Genomic DNA, 19,432 nt, shown 5'->3' with positions numbered 1-19,432 from the left:
CGAGTTGACAAAGTGGAAGACGCAAGGCGGCCATCTTGGATTTTGACGTGGCGACCCAATTTTCAAAAGCGTTCTTCCTTATGCCTAGATACACCCACACCCCAGATTAGAAGTTGGTACTTCGCTTATTTTTCAAGATATTCCGCTCACAAGGTTCAGACATACATGGCGGTGGCCATCTTAGATTTTGACGTGGCGACCCAATTTTCAATAGCGTTCTTCCTTATGTCTAGATACACCCACACACCAGATTAGAAGTTGGTACTTCGCTTATTTTTCAAGATATTCCGCTCACAAGGTTCAGACATACATGGCGGCGGCCATCTTGGATTTTGACCTGGCGACCCAATTTTCAATAGCGTTCTTCCTTATGCCTAGATACACCCACACACTAGATTAGAAGTTGGTACTTCGCTTATTTTTCAAGATATTCCGCTCACAATGTTCAGACATACATGGCGTCAGACATACATGGCGGCGGCCATCTTGGATTCTGACGTGGGTTGCACCCACACACCAAATTTGAATGCGGTCCTTCGCTTACGCATGCACGTACGCACGTACGCCGGCCCGCACGCACGGACGGACACACGGATGGAGGGGAAAACCATAGTCCTCCTTTCGCTCCGGTGGTGCGACGGGGGACAATTAACCAATGTGCCCGCCTCGTCAAATAAACCCCATGATCGAGAAAAATGACCCGAACCGAATCGATTATGGTTCCATGATCTGATCATTATTTTTTAACTGCATCTCAGCATCAGATAAAGCAGCAATTTCATTTTGCTTGTCCGATTTAGATTTATTTATCTCCTTCAAAAAGTCTTTCTTTTTAACCAGTAAGAGGGAAACATGAAGTGAGAACGATGAGACAATAAATGTATCACCAATCTCATGTATAAGATACAGTCACGTGAAAAAGTAAGTACACCCCATGTAAAGTTTTGACTTTTTCAACATATTTCAACATACAGCTATTTGATATTCATTTCAACAATATTGATAGATAAAGGTGATATAATATAACAAATATCATGAAACATTTACATTTTGTAGACCATTGTATAATTTAAATAAACATAAATGCAAATTTCGCATGTGGAAAAAGTAAGTACACCCCTACATTTATCACTAATTCAAATACCTAAAATTAGAATCAGGTGCACCAGCTCAGGTGCAAATGATTAGAACATCGTTCGAGAGTATCTTGGAGGAACCTGTCTTATTTAAACCTCAGACATTTCGTTTGGTTTGCTCTTTGTTGTTGAAGTGTGCGGCGTCACCATGCCGAGATCAAAAGAGCTATCTGAGTCCTTCAGAAAGAAGGTTATAGATGCCTACGAGTCTGTGGAGGGATATAAAAAGATCTCCAAACAATTTGAAATCAATTATTCGACTGTCCAGAAGATCATCTACAAGTGGAGAATATTCCAAACAACTGCCAACTTCTTCAGGCCAGGCCGCCCCAGCAAGTTCAGCCCGAGAGCAGATCGCAAGATGCTGAAAGAAGTCTCTGAGAACCCCAGAATGTCATCACAGGACCTACAGGTAGCTCTTGCCACTGTTGATGTCAAAGTGCACGAGTCTACCATTAGAAAGAGCCTGCACAAATTTGATCTACATGCGAGGTGTGCCAGGAAGAAACCTTTGCTGTCCAGAAAGAACACCAGGGCAAGACTAAAGTTTGCCAATGAACACCGAGGAAAAGACCAGCACTTCTGGAACAATGTGCTCTGTACAGATGAGTCAAAGGTAGAGCTATTTGGCCACAGTACCAGAAGACATGTTTGGCGAAAACCAAAGACAGCATTTGACCACAAGAACCTGATACCAACTGTGAAGCATTGTGGTGGAAATATTATGGTTTGGGGCAGCTTTGCTGCATCAGGGCCTGGGCAGCTCACCATCATATAATCCACTATGAATTCTTCATTGTACCAGAGGGTGCTTGAGGATAATGTGAGGCCATCTGGCGGCTGGTTGAAGCTCAACCGAAGGTGGACCTTGCAACATGACAATGACCCTAAACATACCAGTAAATCCACCAAGGAATGGCTGAAAAGAAAGAAATGGAGGGTTCTGGAATGGCCAAGTCAAAGCCCGGATCTAAATCCCATCGAGATGTTGTGGGGGGATTTGAAACGAGCTGTGCATGCAAGAAACTCCTCAAACATCGCACAGCTGAAATAATTCTGCATGGAGGAGTGGGCAAAAATTTCTCCCAGTCGATGTCAGAGACTGGTAGACAGTTATAAGAAACGCCTACTTGAGGTTGTTTCTGCCAAAGGTGGCAATACCACCTATTACAGCCAAGGGTGTACTTACTTTTTCCACGTGCGAAATTTGCATTTATGTTTATTTAAATTATACAATGGACGAGAAAATGTAAATGTTTCATGATATTTGTTATATTATATCACCTTTATCTATCAATATTGTTGAAATGAAGATCAAATAGCTGTATGTTGAAATATGTTGAAAAAGTCAATACTTTAAATGGGGTGTACTTACTTTTTCATGTGACTGTAGAACAGCACTCGTAGAGCACATAGTCTCACCTCACGCGTTCATTCTGAATAAAAGCTTCATTCATTCTGAACATCGTTAACTGAACACACTTCTAGTATGGCCTATATACCCATATCATCCATTCACTTTCTTATGTCACACAGTTTCTTGGCATGGGTTATGAACATCATAAATGTAATTATTCACACATCCGGTCATAGAACAGATAAATGAAGTTTCAGATTGTTTGGATAAAGATTTAAATTTAACCTATTAAGGCTGGAATATTACGTAAACGATGACGTCATCATTATCACTCTATATACCGTGGGGGTTAATGACATGCCAAGTTTCAATTTTTTTGTTGAGCTGTTTCGAAGAAAATGATGTCCAAATTTTTTTCATTTAATCCAATATGGCTGCTATACCATTTTACCTATGACATCACAGTTAGCAATAAAATATTATCCATGGGGAATCCCTCTTGTGTTTAAAGTTTCACATCAATCGGACAAGCGGTTGCAGAGAAAAACATTTTTGAAGCGAAAATATATATATATAGATGCGGACAGACCTACAGACAGACAGACACACCTACAAACAGACAGACAGACACACCTACAAACAGACAAACCAAACGACAGACAGACACACAGACAGACAAACAGAAACACAGGCAGACAGACAGAAACACAGGCAGACAGACAGACCTACAGGCAGACAGACACACCTACAAAGAGACAGACAGACACACCTACAAACAGACAAAAAGACACCTACAAACAGACAGACCAAACAACAGACAGACAGACAAACAGAAACACAGGCAGACAGACAGAAACACAGACAGACAGATATACAGGCAGACAGACAGATGTACAGACAGTGAAACTAAAATGTGGGTCCAAATAAAAAATTTTGTCCAAATTTTCCCAAATCCAAATGTTCCAAATTTTTCCAAAGTCCAAATTTTTTTCCTTTTATCTAATATGGCTGCTATACCATTTTACCGATGACGTCACAGTTAGCAATAAAATATTCTCCATGGGGAATCCCTTTTGTGTTTAAAGTTTCCCATCAATCGGACAAGCGGTTGCAGAGAAAAACATTTTGAAGCGAAAATATATATATAGATGCGGACAGACCTACAGACAGACACACCTACAAACAGACACACAGACACACCTACAAACAGACACACAGACAGACCAAACGACAGACAGACAGACACACAGACAGACAAATAGAAACACACGCAGCCAGACAGAAACACAGGCAGACAGACCTACAGGCAGACAGACAGATGTACAGGCAGACAGGGCATTGCAATAGTCTCATATCCCCTTTGGGGCGAAAATAAAATTAATTTAGTGAATGGGTCGTGCAGAAGTTATTTAAACAAAACATTATATTTGCTGCTGTGAGCACAGGTGTGATATCTCAACAGAAATGGAACCTGCTTTTCATCAAAGATTATACAAATCGCATAAGAATAGACGATCCTAGATACGTCATTTTAGTCCGGCAGCTAAGCTAAATATAGCATAACAATTGTGCATTTTGTGAGGAAAGCACCAAATTTGGCACACTAGTAGACTATCATATTATGAAAAGATCTGGATATTGGGCCATCTCAGATTCAGAGATTTGATTTTTGCAAGATTTACAGATTTTGCAGATTTGCAAGCTGAGATTGCAACGCCAGGGACGGCCGACTACTTCCTGCGAGCTGCCCACGTCACCCGCACAAGAAGAGCTCATCAAATCACTGCAGCGGCACTGCACATCCTGCAACACCGTGCGTATGAACGCCACTGTATGACATATGCTGATGATGCAGAAGACCTGCCTGAGTTCGAAGACTGGTGTCACCAGAGAGAAGACATCCCCAACTTTCAGTACTGGGCAACTGTGCTGGAACTAGAGATGTTGGTACTGGTCTACTTGTGTTCTCTGCGGCAGGCTTCATTCACGACGTACCTTGATGCCCTGACGGAACTGGTCCCATGGTTCCATGCCTTAGACCACACACACTATGCCAGGTGGGTCCCTGTTCACCTGAGGGACACGGTTGCACTCCCAATGAAGCACCCAGATGTAGCCAGAGAATTCAGGGCTGGCAACTTCACTGTACAGAAGACGAAGAAGGTGTTCTCTTCGATCCCAATCGAATCGAAATCTTGCAAAAATCAAATCTCTGAATCTGCGATGGCCCAATATCCAGATCTTTTCATAATATGATAGTCTACTAGTGTGCCAAATTTGGTGCTTTCCTCACAAAATGCACAATTGTTATGCTAAGTTGCCCCACTATTTGCTTGATTACCTTGAAAATGATTTACCTTGATTAGCAGGCTTCGTCAAGCGCTTTAACCAACCAATCAAGTATCCGTATTTATCATATCATTTAACCTTTAGCAAGTATATGATCATCATAATCATCGTCACGTAATTAACATGAACCTTAATTATAGAAAAATGAATAATGTGAGTTATTTCAATGAAACATTTAATTTGCATGTTTATGCAAGGAAAGCTTAAAAGATCACAACAGTAATGAATAGTTATCTCAAATTGCATTTTCTTATCAAGTACAAAGGTAACTGCTCTCACAGAAATCAGATTTATTCATAATGATCAAAATGGATTTGTTCACATCGATTTGCACCTGTTTTACCTGACTAATACATCGGATGAAAATGTTAACAGTATAAACTATTGTGCTCAATATAACACATTACGAATGGTCAATAAAAGAGTTACTGTAATTATGTTATGAAAACTTTCAAAGAAGAAATACTTCATTATTTTGAGAACTTTCAATCTTCCATCATTTTGTCAAAATAATTACCATTATAATTTTGCTTTTGGGACCTTCATTTTGCATTGGATTTTAATTTTTTGGGACTAACGATGATTCATTTACATTACGGGCAACGCCGGGTGCTTTCGGCTGGTTTATTATATATTTAAAGTTGATATTTCATTGAATTTATTACAATTTATTGTTATAATTTTGCTTTTGGGACCTTCATTTTGCATTGGATTTTAATTTTTTGGGACTAACGATGATTCATTTACATTACGGGCAACGCCGGGTGCTTTCGGCTGGTTTATTATATATTTAAAGTTGATATTTCATTGAATTTATTACAATTTATTATTATAATTTTGCTTTTGGGACCTTCATTTTGCATTGGATTTTAATTTTTTGGGACTAACGATGATTCATTTACATTACGGGCAACGCCGGGTGCTTTCGGCTGGTTTATTATATATTTAAAGTTGATATTTCATTGAATTTATTACAATTTATTATTATAATTTTGCTTTTGGGACCTTCATTTTGCATTGGATTTTAATTTTTTGGGACTAACGATGATTCATTTACATTACGGGCAACGCCGGGTGCTTTCGGCTGGTTTATTATATATTTAAAGTTGATATTTCATTGAATTTATTACAATTTATTATTATAATTTATTACAAGTGCCATACCTCCAGATTTTGGTCCCCATACCCCCAAGGGGTATGGATACCCCAGGTTAAGAACCCCAGCTCTAGAGTGACTATAGACAACAGGAAAAGAATGTCTAACCATGAGAACTGAAGGATTTCATTATGAGGGTCATTATTTAAAGGGAAAGATCCCTATACAGAACCACTCAAGCACGCCATTGTTGATCAACCAGGCGATTGAAGTGAAGTTCCCGTTACATAATCAGCCATTAAAATTGAGAAAACCTGTTTGTAAAGCTGCACATTTCAAAAAATGAAAGCGATAAGTTTATTTTGATGTTCAGTATATATTTCTCAACCTTGACCAGCAGGAACCGCTGGCTGCTCAGATGATGAAACATTAACACTTTTTCTGAATTATTTTTTTTATCATTAAACTTGCCAATAAATTTAGAACGCAAATATTCTGGCCTTGTGTGGGTGATACATGCCAATGATAATCTTAATCAAATCGAAAAACTGACTCATCTCAATTTTGGTTTGCACAACCACTTATCCTCATACCTAGGATCGGCTCGCTAGACTAGCGTCTAGCGAACAGAGACCGGCGTGTATCGGCTCGCTACGCTTGCCTCACCACGCGTTGCTGCAGAGGCACGGGCTTGTTTTAACTGAGGATAATGACCTGACTGAACTTGAGTTGCCGTGTTATTGTTGGAACCCATCTGTGGATCGGTCCCATCGGCCGATGGGTCTGACCCATCTGTGGATGCACGAGAATGACAATGCAGACCCATCGGCCGATGGGACCGATCCACAGATGGGTTCCAACATTATCATGACTTACACCAATCATAATACAAACATTTATTTTGTATAAATTTATTTGTAATATTGGTGATATTATTTATTTGTAATCTACCAAGGTCCAAGTGGTCTAAATCTCTAAATGGTGAAGGGTCCAAGCTGGTCTAATGGGTCTGAAGTGTCTTCATGGTCTTTAGGTTATTTTGGGTCCTCTGGGTCTTTAGGGATCTTGGTGGTCTTAAGATCTAAAGGGTGTCAGCAGTATAAAGGATCTAAAGGTATGTGCCAACAGTACGTAATTAATAGAACGAACGTAATTAATCGACAGGATGCAACCGACGTTCAACCCGTATGAAATTAATAGATGTATATTTACATGGTTTCACCACTTTACCGACACACTACCTCGCGGCTTCACGACTGCATTTTCCGGTTTATATATATATTTGAAGAAGAAGAAGAAGAAGACGTTTCGGTAACAAATATGACCACTCCTTTTTTTGCATCTTCAGATGCATATGGCTGCCGAAGCAGTTTTTGGGCACAATCCTGGATGGGTTGACCACTCCGATGCAGGACATTCGTATGGTATGAACAGGCTGAGACAACCCACCCAGTGTTAATTCGTGGGACAACGGGGGCTCGAACTCAGGACCTTTCGATCTCAAGACAGCAACTTAACCGTGAAGCCAACACCAGGCTTTTAGGTCACAAATATGCATACATATATAACCATACACGTTTTCTCCATTAAAATAAGATGTGCTGCGAAATAGAAAGGCCAAGTTGCGATATGAAGTTATTTTTCCTGAATTTCAATTTCGGAATAATAATTTTTAGGTCATCCCATCTGGATTCTCGAAGAGAAGAACTTAAACAAATGGGTCATCACACGTCCTCCATCTGTCTGTCCGTCCGTTAACGTTTTGCTGTTTTTGCTACCCCTCCCTTATCGCCCAGCTGATTGTTCTGAAACTTTACACACGAATACAAAAATCGCTCAGGTTTCGATTTTTCGATTTCGCATCATAGGGACTCCCGGCCCCGGGAGGGGTTGCACCCCAAACTTCGGGTCCCTCCTCGTCCCTTATTTACCAACGTATTGCTGTGAAACCCGATACAGCCCTTATACCCGATGATTGGCAGGATCGCTCGGCTCGGTACTCGATCAAGACGATCGAGCCCACGCTGGGCTACTTTTACCCTCGCTAGAGGAGATGGTATTGCATTATTGAGGCCGTTTGTTTGTTACTTGACAAATTTTTTTTTTTTTTCAAGTACGTTGATCACTCCTGTGTGTGTGTGTGTGTGTGTGTGTGTGTGTGTGTGTGTGTGTGTGTGTGTGTGTGTGTGTGTGTGTGTGTGTGTGTGTGTGTGTGTGTGTGTGTGTGTGTGTGTGTGTGTGTGTGTGTGTGTGTGTGTGTGTGTGTGTGTGTGTCTCTGTCTGCTCACTTATACTTGCCTACAGGTTACAGTTTTTAACTGATCTTCACAAAACTTCATCAAATGGTAGAGTTCGTGGTCTGACAAACTCCTATATATTCATATATCAAAAGGTCAAATGGTCAACCAAAAGCCTCAATTTTCATCCGATTGACTTGGAATTTGAATGTGATTTTCATATCGGCTAATTGAATTCAACCACCAACAATTTTTGAGATCAGCATAGGCCAAAAGGTCAACATAGACCAAAGGTCAACAACAATTTCAAATTTCTGAAATCCTTAATTTTCATCCGATTCACTTGCAATTTTAATGGGATTTACATATCTTACTGAATTCAATCACCAACTATTTTTGAGATCACCATAGGCCAAAACGTCAACATACGCCAAAGGTCAACAATAATTTCGAATTTATATAATCCTCAATATTCATCCAATTGACTTGAAAATTGAATGGGATTTACATATCAGTTAACTGAATTCAACCAACAACTATTTTTGGGGTCAACATTAGGACAAATGTCAACCACTTTTTTCAAATTTCTAAAATCCTCAATTTTCATCCGATCGACTTGAAATTTGAATAGGATTTTCAAATCAGCAAACTGAATTCAATCACCAACTATTTTTGAGATCAGCATAGGCCAAGAGGTCAACATAGACCAAAGGTGAACAGCAATTTCAAATTTCTAAAATCCTCAATTTTCATCCAATTGACTTGAAAATTGAATGGGATTTACATATCAGCAAACTGAATTCAACCAACAACTATTTTTGAGATCAGCATAGGCCAAAAGGTCAGCATAGGCCAAAGGTCAACAACAATTTCAAATTTCTAAAGTCCTAATTTTCATCCGATTCACTTGGAATTTGAATGGGATTTTCATATCAGCGAACTGAATTCAACCACCAACTATTTTTGAGATCAGCATAGGCCAAAAGGTCAACATAGGCCAAAGGTAAACAACAATTTCAAATTTCTAAAATCCTCAATTTTCATCCAATTCACTTGCAATTTGAATGGGATTTACACATCAGCTAACTGAATTCAACCACCAACTATTTTTGAGATCAACATAGGCCAAAAGGTCAACATAGGCCAAAAGATCAACATCTGCCAAATTTCTAAAATTGTCAATTTTCATCAGATTATCTTAAACTTTGCAGACGATTTGCATATCAGGTGACTGAATTGAACCACTATTATTTTTGAGGTCAAAAGGATGCTCCATGAGTGACATCCTCCTTTGTTCTGTTTTGCCAAGTGTCGCTCCATGAGTGATTTTTCATTTGTCTGTCTGTCTGTCTGTCTGTCTGTTTGTCCGCACAGAATAAATATGATTTTCTCTGCAACCGTTGGTCCGATTGACAGGAAATTTTCACCATAGGTGCACCTCCACCTCAGTATTTTTTTAATGAAAACTCTGACATCATAGGTCACGTGGTACGGGCGCCATCTTGGTAAAACCTAAAAACGTTGCACCTCTATCTCCGAAAGCGCTGAATAGAACAAATTGAGCATGGCTCATTGTAAAGAACTCTCCATGGGGAATAAAATATGTTAATGATGATGTCATAGGTGCCTCCATTATGACGTCATAATTCGACAAGAACAAAACTTCATCCGATCAAGATGAAATTTCTTGAGCATCATGTACGCATAAATTGGTGGAGAAAAAAATTATGATGACGTCATCGGTCACGTGGTTCGGCCGCCATCTTGGAAAAACCGAAAACATTTGCACCTCTATATCTCTGAAAGCGCTGCATAGAAAAAATTGAGACATGGCTCATTGTAAAGAACTCTCCATGTGGAATAACATCTGTTAATGATGTCATAGGTGCCTCCATTATGACGTCATAATTCGACAAGTACAAAACTTCATCCAATCAAGATGAAATTTATTGAGCATAATCTAGGGATAAATTGGTGGAGAAAAAAAAAATGATGACGTCATCGGTCACGTGGTTCGGCCGCCATATTTGTTTTAAAACAAAAGCCTTAAAAGCCACTGAAAACACATCCTGGCGAGGGTCTGCAATCTGATTGCTCTTTCTTGTTTCCTCTTGTAATGTTGTTCATGATACGCATGCAGGTAAATTTGGGTTTCTTTCTGAAGGGTTTTGATGAAAGATTTTCACAGTTAAGGTGTTTGGCCTAAACTTTCATTTACAAGGATCATAACTATATAAAATAAAATAAGTAATTCCTGGCTCCTGCTGGTCATTAACAACAAGGCTTCTGAACAAGAAAGAAAAAACAAGAACTTCGTTCGAGGTGAGCTAAAAATTAAAACTAGAACTGCATTCTTCGATGTCGTGACATTGACCGATATGCCTCCACCTACATTATTTCATCATTATATATACTTGTACCAAGTTAGATTTAAATCCCTTCAGCTTTTCTCAAGTATCACATATTTACCTGACATGACCTCTGACCTTTGATGCCGAAATCTAAGCAGTTAATCTTTTCATAATATCATATACTCATAACAACTTTGGTCAAAATCCCATTATTGGTTCACAAGTTAGCACAGTAACAGAATATTTACATAACAGGACCTCTGACCTCTTGACCCATTTCATAATATGCAATCGATTTAACTTTTCATCATTGTACATACTTGTACCAAGTTTGACTCAGTTCTTTTCAGCTGCTATTAAACTATCAAGGTGACAAAAACATATTACAGAAACTGACCTTTGACTTCTTGATCCAGAAATCCATTCAGTTTGTCTTTGCATCATCTTACTATAATTCACCAAATGTCCGTCCGTCTGTCTGTCTGTCCGTCTGTTCGAAAGTACCGCAAAAACTGCTGAACCGATTGCAACGATATTTTGAGTGGGTAATCCTGGGATCCCCTTGAATAAAATAGGCGATATTGTTTTTCCAATTTCAGCTTTGGCCTCCAGAATTTCCAGGTTTGGACTCCCGCATAACGTTATTTTGCCGGGTGCCGCACAACGGCTGCACCGATCGCTGCACAGCTGCACCGATTGGACTAGGTAACCTCGGACAAAGACCTTTTATAAGGACATGGGTTGAATCTGAGAGAATGCCAACCCCCTCCCCACCATCACGGTCATCTCTCCAACACACAATCCCACGAGATATGTGGAAAGGACGACCCAAAACCAATTATCTTCTTTTTGATTCGTATATAAACATCATTAAAAGTAAATAATGACCTCGGCCAAAGTTCAAACGATGTGAGTTTAATCTCTACATGAGAGAATTCCACATAGCTATTTGGGCGGTGTATAAGCTAGCAGATCGCTGTCTCCGTCGATCTTGCCAAGGCCGTAACACATATCGGCTCAAAATCCTTTTAACTGTTGACTTGGTAGTTTTTACAATGAAGGAAACACGTATCGGGAGTACATACGACATAGCGATTGTGAATGTGACAGCTTTGAGGCGTCTTTCGCTTCGCATCGCAGTGACGGCGAGCACCAACATGGCGGCTGTAAGATTAAAATCTGCCTTCAAGCCCCCTCACAGCCCAAAGCCTTCAACCAGACATATTTACACACTCCTCCCCCTTCATTCCCGTTCTTCAAAGCAAAGCGGTAAAAATTGTTGTATCGCCATTATATATTACGAGCAATGGTACCCGCCCTATGGGCGGGGCTTTAATTGGGAGGCACGATTTAAATAAACGTCCGTTAAATATCACACGCAAATCATCAAAATCGAAACAGTATTTTTAGAATTTCAATTAAAAAAAACCACATCACTGTTCATATCGGTAAATATTATTCCATCATGTTTGAAATCGTGATATCAACTGTACGCTTTTCATTAGGAAAAAAAATGGAATGATTTTGTACCTCTTCTTCAGCTTAGAACTTCAGGATAGACGACGTTGCTGATAAAAGTTCCTTCTCTCTCTTTGAAGTTCTTGGCAAACATTTCCATATTGTCACTGCTGCCAACGCGACGCCATGGCATTATTCATTACATTACATTCATTCATTTAATGATCATTAAACATTATTCTTACGCTCATTAAACGTTCATTAAACATTAAACGTTCATTAAACGATTACGAATATAAAAACGAAAAACATTACGAAATTACGTTCACACCGTCACATCAAACACTACCGTGAACACAAACATCGTCACAATGAAAACATCGTCACAAACATTACGCTACATAATTCAAACCGTGAACACATCGAATATCGGAGAGCCCATTGCTCAAACGATTTGTTTTCTCTGGTAGGCCTACGTGTTACTGGGCGGGTACCGTTTCAGATAAACTGGTAAAATGCCTCCCAAACGGAAAGCCTCATTAACGAAAACGTCCAAGGAAGCTGTTGCAAGAAAGAAGGCTCGCCGAGACGAGGACTATCGGAGGCAGGAACAAGGACGTGACACAGTTGCACACCAGTCTCGGAGCCAGTCCGAGGAATACAGATCTGGTGAACAAGGACGTGACACAGCTGCACACCAGTCTCGGATGCAGTCCGAGGAATACAGATCTGGTGAACAAGGACGTGACACAGCTGCACACCAGTCTCGGAGGGAGTCCGAGGAATACAGATCTGGTGAACAAGGACGTGACACAGTTGCACACCAGTCTCGGATGCAGTCCGAGGAATACAGATCTGGTGAACAAGGACGTGACACAGCTGCACACCAGTCTCGGATGCAGTCCGAGGAATACAGATCTGGTGAACAAGGATGTAACACAGCTGCACACCAGTCTCGGATGCAGTCCGAGGAATACAGATCTGGTGAACAAGGACGTGACACAGCTGCACACCAGTCTCGGAGGGAGTCCGAGGAATACAGATCTGGTGAACAAGGACGTGACACAGCTGCACACCAGTCTCGGAGGGAGTCCGAGGAATACAAATCTGGTGAACAAGGACGTGACACAGCTGCACACCAGTCTCGGAGGGAGTCCGGGGAATACAGATCTGGTGAACAAGGACGTGACACAGCTGCACACCAGTCTCGGAGGGAGTCCGAGGAATACAGATCTGGTGAACAAGGACGTGACACAGCTGCACACCAGTCTGGTGAACAAGGACGTGACACAGCTGCACACCAGTCTCGGATGCAGTCCGAGGAATACAGATCTGGTGAACAAGGACGTGACACAGCTGCACACCAGTCTCGGAGGGAGTCCGAGGAATACAGATCTGGCGAACAAGGATGTAACACAGCTGCACACCAGTCTCGGAGGGAGTCCGAGGAATACAGATCTGGTGAACAAGGACGTGACACAGCTGCACACCAGTCTCGGTGGCAGTCCGAGGAATACAGATCTGGTGAACAAGATCGTAACACATATCGGCACATATCGTCCATAACATAACACATATCGTCCAGCTTGAAGTGGCTCTAACGCAAAAGAGGAGGATTGGAGCAGTGTTTGATGTCCAGCACTTTCAAGAAGCTGACTAGTGACTATCCAGCAAAGCAGCAAGATCACAAGCTGCCAAGTCTGTATGATGCAGGACGTAAGTGCCCCTTCTGCAAGGCCCACTGCTGGAATGACGAACGACCTGGATTCTGCTGTAAGAAGGGCAAAATTGCAATCAATCTGCTTGAGACCGACCCTGAAGATTTCAAAGTTCTTTTCGACCGAAAGGAGTTTATTGAGAGGATACGCCAGTTCAACAATGCCTTGGCCATGGCATCGATCGGAATCAAGGAGCACTTCATGCCAGGATTCAGCCCCATGGTGAAGCTTCAAGGTAAAGTCTACCATCGCATTGGACCACTCCAGCCAGAAAGTCATCAATCGCATGGTTCTGGATGCAAGAAAGCGGCCTTCAGGTGAGCATGCTCGACGTTACAATCTCCCGCAGGCAAGCGAGGTATCCATCATCATACCCGGCGAGCATGTGGACCATTTGAACGTCATCCTCTATAAGTGTGAAGGTAGACTTCAAACCATCACGGAGCTGCACCGGAGCTACGATCCTCTTCACCATGTGCTGATGTTCCCCCATGGTGAAGAAGGAATCAAGATCGACATCCCTCATGCAAAAGACCGAGGCACTATATCCCCAAGTGAGTTCGCAAGGTTCCCCCTTCAGATCAGAGATCAAAATTTCAATCAGGTCATGAGGTGTCGACGACTTACTCAGCAATACGCATGCAATCAGTATGCCAAGGCTGAAGCGTCAAGACTTCGGTGGGCAAGGAACAACCAGAAGACGATCTGTGCAGACAAGTACCAAGACCTGATGGATGCTATAGACCACCAAGAAGAGATGCAGGCTGGAACAAAGATTATCCTACCACCATCCATCTATGGCTCTCCTCAATGGTACGCTGAAGCATTTCAAGATGCTATGGCCATTGTCCGATCCCTTGGGAAACCTGATCTGTTTGTGACGTTTACCTGCAACCCACAGTGGCCAGAGATCACAAATTCTCTTTTCCCAGAAGAGCAGCCCTGCGACCGGCCTGACCTAACTGCACGTGTCTTCAGTATCAAGATTAAATCTCTCATGGCAGATCTGAAGAGCGCAATGCTTGGAGAAGTGGTGGGCTATTTCGGCATGAAGGAGGATCAGAAATGGGGACTCCCTCACTGCCACATCCTGCTGATACTTGCTGATGAAGACAAGCCACGTGAGCCCAAGAACATTGATCGCATCGTGCCAGCCGAGATTCCTGATCCTCATATCAACCCTGTTGTGGAATTTGTAGTGGGGGACTCAGGACTCCAATGACCGGACACAGGTTTACAAAAGGTCTGGTTTATTATTCACTTCATTCCATTTACCAAATAATACCGCATTATTCAATGGCTGAGATTAACTCTTTTCCATGGTCCTTTTCGTTCGGCTGATGTTCTTCCGCAGCGCCGTACTCGTTCATTCCATCGTTCCGTCGGGCAGGGCTTCTGAGGACAAGTCTCCTTTACTCAACGTTTGCTCTCGTTTATATCGCCAAACTGGACTTAATCTCCTCTCCGCTAATGCCCCGAGGTCATGCCTGTACCAAGTCCTGGTATCAGCTCGCTCCCCTCCTGCTGTGATTTCCATTTACACAGCAGGGGGGGGGGGGGTGCTCTAGCCTGGGGCCTTGACCAGGTGTTTCAAGATATTACCATGTTCATACACATTCTGACACTCATTTACAAACTCGTCTTTAACAGAGTTTGCATGTAAAATGTATCTGCTTTGTTACCAGGTTAATTAATAAGTTACCAGTGCCAATTAATAAGTTACACTGAGTTACATTTCCACAATTCCCTCATTTTTTTGTTTTTGTTTATATTAACCATTAATCTAAACATCAATATAAGTAAACAGTCAATCACTACAAGTAAACATCATTACAAGTATAAGTAAATAATCATAACTTTGGTAATCAAATTCCCTTAGGCATACACCGTCATCCTGCAAGAATCACAAAACATTTCGTTGGTCATTGACTCCTTCCATATTGTTCAATCTATTGCATTTGCATCACAAATATATTTTCAAAACAACACTTCACCATCACCAAGATACAACAATTTCACTTCATTTTCAAGTTTTGTAAAGCATCTGCACCATCTGGCAAAAAACGTTTGCCTCCACACAAATGTTGACTTTGTTTGAAAGGAAGGGCTGATCACTTGTGTTTGAATCCAGGTATGAAACATTTTCTCCTAATGTCTTCATAGCTCCTGCACTACTTCGTGTAGGATTTCGCTGTTGTGGTAACACTGCGGAGTCATAGACTGACCCTTCTCTCCATGTAGCATTCTTGCCACTTTTTTGCTGTGAACCATAATGATTCCTTGAACAAGGCCTTCACCCAGTTGTAGTCGACTTGCCTCCTCCCTCATTGTGAGTGGGCAGCAAGTATTGGTGTGATGTTGATTGGCCAGCAAGATGTGGAACAGGGATGCCGGATGCATCCACACTGATGTTGGGACCATGGTGTTCAGGTCATTCATGGTCCTTACCAGGAGCAACCTGCAGAATCGTGCACAGCTGTTGTGGAAAGGCACAGCCATTGGTTTGCAGCTCCATGCTGGCTCCCCGGAAGTTGGTGAAGTAATAACATATGTCCCCGCATTTCACAGAGGTTGCAGGTAAAATGTCGTTGTCCTGCAACTTCTGATGTGGTGAATGTTCGAAGTCTTCGAACAAGAGTAAGTGATCGCCTTTCTTTCATATGTTGCAGTGTGATCCAGGCAAATGGTCACATAAATTTCCTTGGTGAAGGTAAGCATTCATCTCCAAGTTACACGGGAGAATGTCTTCATCATTCTTTGAGAAAGAGGGTGTATGCCACGATTAACTTCATTTTTTTAGCCACAAATTTTCTTTCTCGAACTTCTTCCCAATTCCGTTAGCAATCCCTCCAAAATGTGATCTCGTCTTATCCTTATGCTCAGTCATATCTGAATCTGCTTTCCGCACACACTGAATCAGATAGGGTACATCTTACCATGAAATCAGCATAATCATGTATATCTTCCGACAGTTTCACATTCAACAATTTGTTGTTTTTCCTTAACACAAAAAGTTATATTCATTTATATGCGTCACACAAATAATATTCAATCAGGTATGTATTTTATTACTAAACTAAGAATAGCATTGTATATGATTACAATCACAAACGGGAATACCTAATTCCCAACAACAATTTTCCCAAACCAACAAATTAAGCATAATGTATTATTACCATAATTCCTCTCCACTTTTTCTTTTCCCTCTTTTTTTCCTAACAGTGTGTCACTCGTGGTGATATGAGTTCATTGATATTGTAATTGACACAACTCATAACATTGTCGTTATGCCATTATCTTAATTCTACTGTTTATGTCGCCATAAAAGTCTTCCTTTTCTGGTTCCACATTTCTTTCCTCATTTGTCACTTCATGCGTTATCATCGTGTTGTTGGTTACCTTATTCAAACACACCGTCACTAAGGCTTTCAAGCAAGCCACCACTAAAACAATTGCCAATATAACTACTAAACCAACAAACAAGTCTGCTACTCCTTGTATATATTCATACCTATGACATAGTTATATGTCGATGACATTTAACATTATATACCAAACTAACAAGCTTCCTAAAAGGTAAATAAAGAAAATCCCTTAATATGTAACATAATCAGATTATTTGTCTTACCCTGATCCCCCTATCTCCCGGGGTTGAACTCAATCCCCTGATCATGAGTGTAGTTGTGATACATTTTTTTTCACTCATGCTGTATTAATATCAGCAGGTAATTGTATGTCATGTAGGCAAATAAATGTCACTATCCCAAGTAGGAATATCACATGTTGAAAATGTAATGTTTAATCAATGCAAGGGGTGTTAAAATGTAATTCAAATGACTGTAAATCACGACTATCATTTATCTACCACTGAATGTTCTGCTGGGCTGCTAGGTGCAGCCTCATTTTCTGTGGGATCGTCCACCTTAGCCCCATGTGCTTGTTTGCAATGAGGGGCATGAATCCAACTTTCTATTTTGGGTCCATCTTTTTTTTTCTATTCTTATCAATCTCCTATGGTTTATCATTTCGTTCCAAGATACCGCAACCAAAGGTTTTAACCAAAGCTCTACCAAACTATTTCCAATTTGAACAAAAAATGCCAGTGAAACAATGATTTGAAGAATTAACTTCAAGGGGTCAATAAATTTATTCTATAGCCAGATCTAATTTTCCCATCCAATAGTTTGCCTTGCCACATGTCATATTATAACACCTTAATAAACCTTCGAAAAAATGTTTCCCATCTCAACAAATTTCCTTTTTTACAAATAGCCATGTGTAACTTACGTATTTAACTACAATTTCCTCTCAATTTGTTTGGCCTAACTGGCCGCAAAAGTGGCTGCCAGCATGCAGTACCGTTTTTTATCTACCAAGGAAGTGTTCGTCCACACAAGACCTCTACCAAAATGTTGTTTGTAAAAACAAATCTGGGATTTCTGATTACATGGATGCACACTCTCAGGACATATCAGGCTGCTTGTTAACAATCCACTACGATAAATTAATTTCTTTACCCACAATCAAATAATTAGTACAAATTGAGGATATTATCCCTATCACATTCATTTATAGATTCATTATGTTGGATCTAAATTTTCTCCCACTGCTGCAAGGAAGAACAATAGCTCTCATAAGTCTTTGTAATATCTCACTTCATTTACCCAGCATCGAAGAATTTATTTACTATCCATTCCCATCTGTTAACCAGTGACTTTGTTTGAACTCCAAAACTTAATTTGATGAATCCCATGTGTACAGCGACCACTTATTGAAACCCATACTTTTGTAGAAAATATCCAAGTAAGTGTTTTTATTTTAAACCCCCTTAACTGTTGCTCATCCATTTCTATGCACCCAGTGAGTACTACTGACACCAGTATGCCAATATAGGTGTGCGAGTTTAACAAATATGTTGCAGGTACACGTGACATCGCGTTCTGAGTATAAATAACGTAACAGCGCGTTCATGTCTGCCCCTTGGTTTAAGATTCACAATGCATTCCGTTTTAAAACTCACAATAGTTCCAACCAGCAAGATATTCTTTACTATTTTCCCATATCATCTATGCCTAATACACAACCATACATGCAGCACAATTTATATGCTGATAAAATTCAAGTTTATATCTATAAAATCCGTGAGCAGAGCACTCTGGGAAGTCAGTGCAAGACCTCTCCCAAATTTGGCCAATTTTGTACTCCCACATTTCCATGAAGCTCATATCCATAAATAGCTTTGATTCTCATATAAATTCTATCAAAATGGAATCTCAAGATTACTCCCAATTTTTACTATCAATGAATTTACTATCACTGAATGGCTGCTCATAACTCAGCAAATCAAATTTTTATATTCCATCTCCCTTGACAAAAAGGATAATGTTCATAATCAAATTATATTTCTATTTTATTTTACTAATTCTCTCGATATGCAATCCCATCCACATATCCCAATCCCATCCACATATAACTATCCATTTCCAGACAGGCACACTGTCGGTGTCAACAATCTTGTAAGATTGATACACAAAAACACACACACACATGCATTATGCATATTTGTTTGCGTTGGAACCATTATTTACAGATCAAGATGGGTGTCAATTTTATTTTAATTTCATAAAATTTGTCCTTCAATTTTATAAATGCTAATACACAAATAGACCAAAAAGTTTATTCTTAGAAAAACCCCTATAATGTCACATTGAAATTACCCTTTCAGTTCCC

This window comes from Myxine glutinosa, chromosome 4, assembly GCF_964187855.1.
Source record: "Myxine glutinosa chromosome 4, kmMyxGlut1.1, whole genome shotgun sequence".
Taxonomy (NCBI): Eukaryota; Metazoa; Chordata; class Myxini; order Myxiniformes; family Myxinidae; genus Myxine; species Myxine glutinosa.
Note: the sequence above shows the minus strand (reverse complement) of the source record.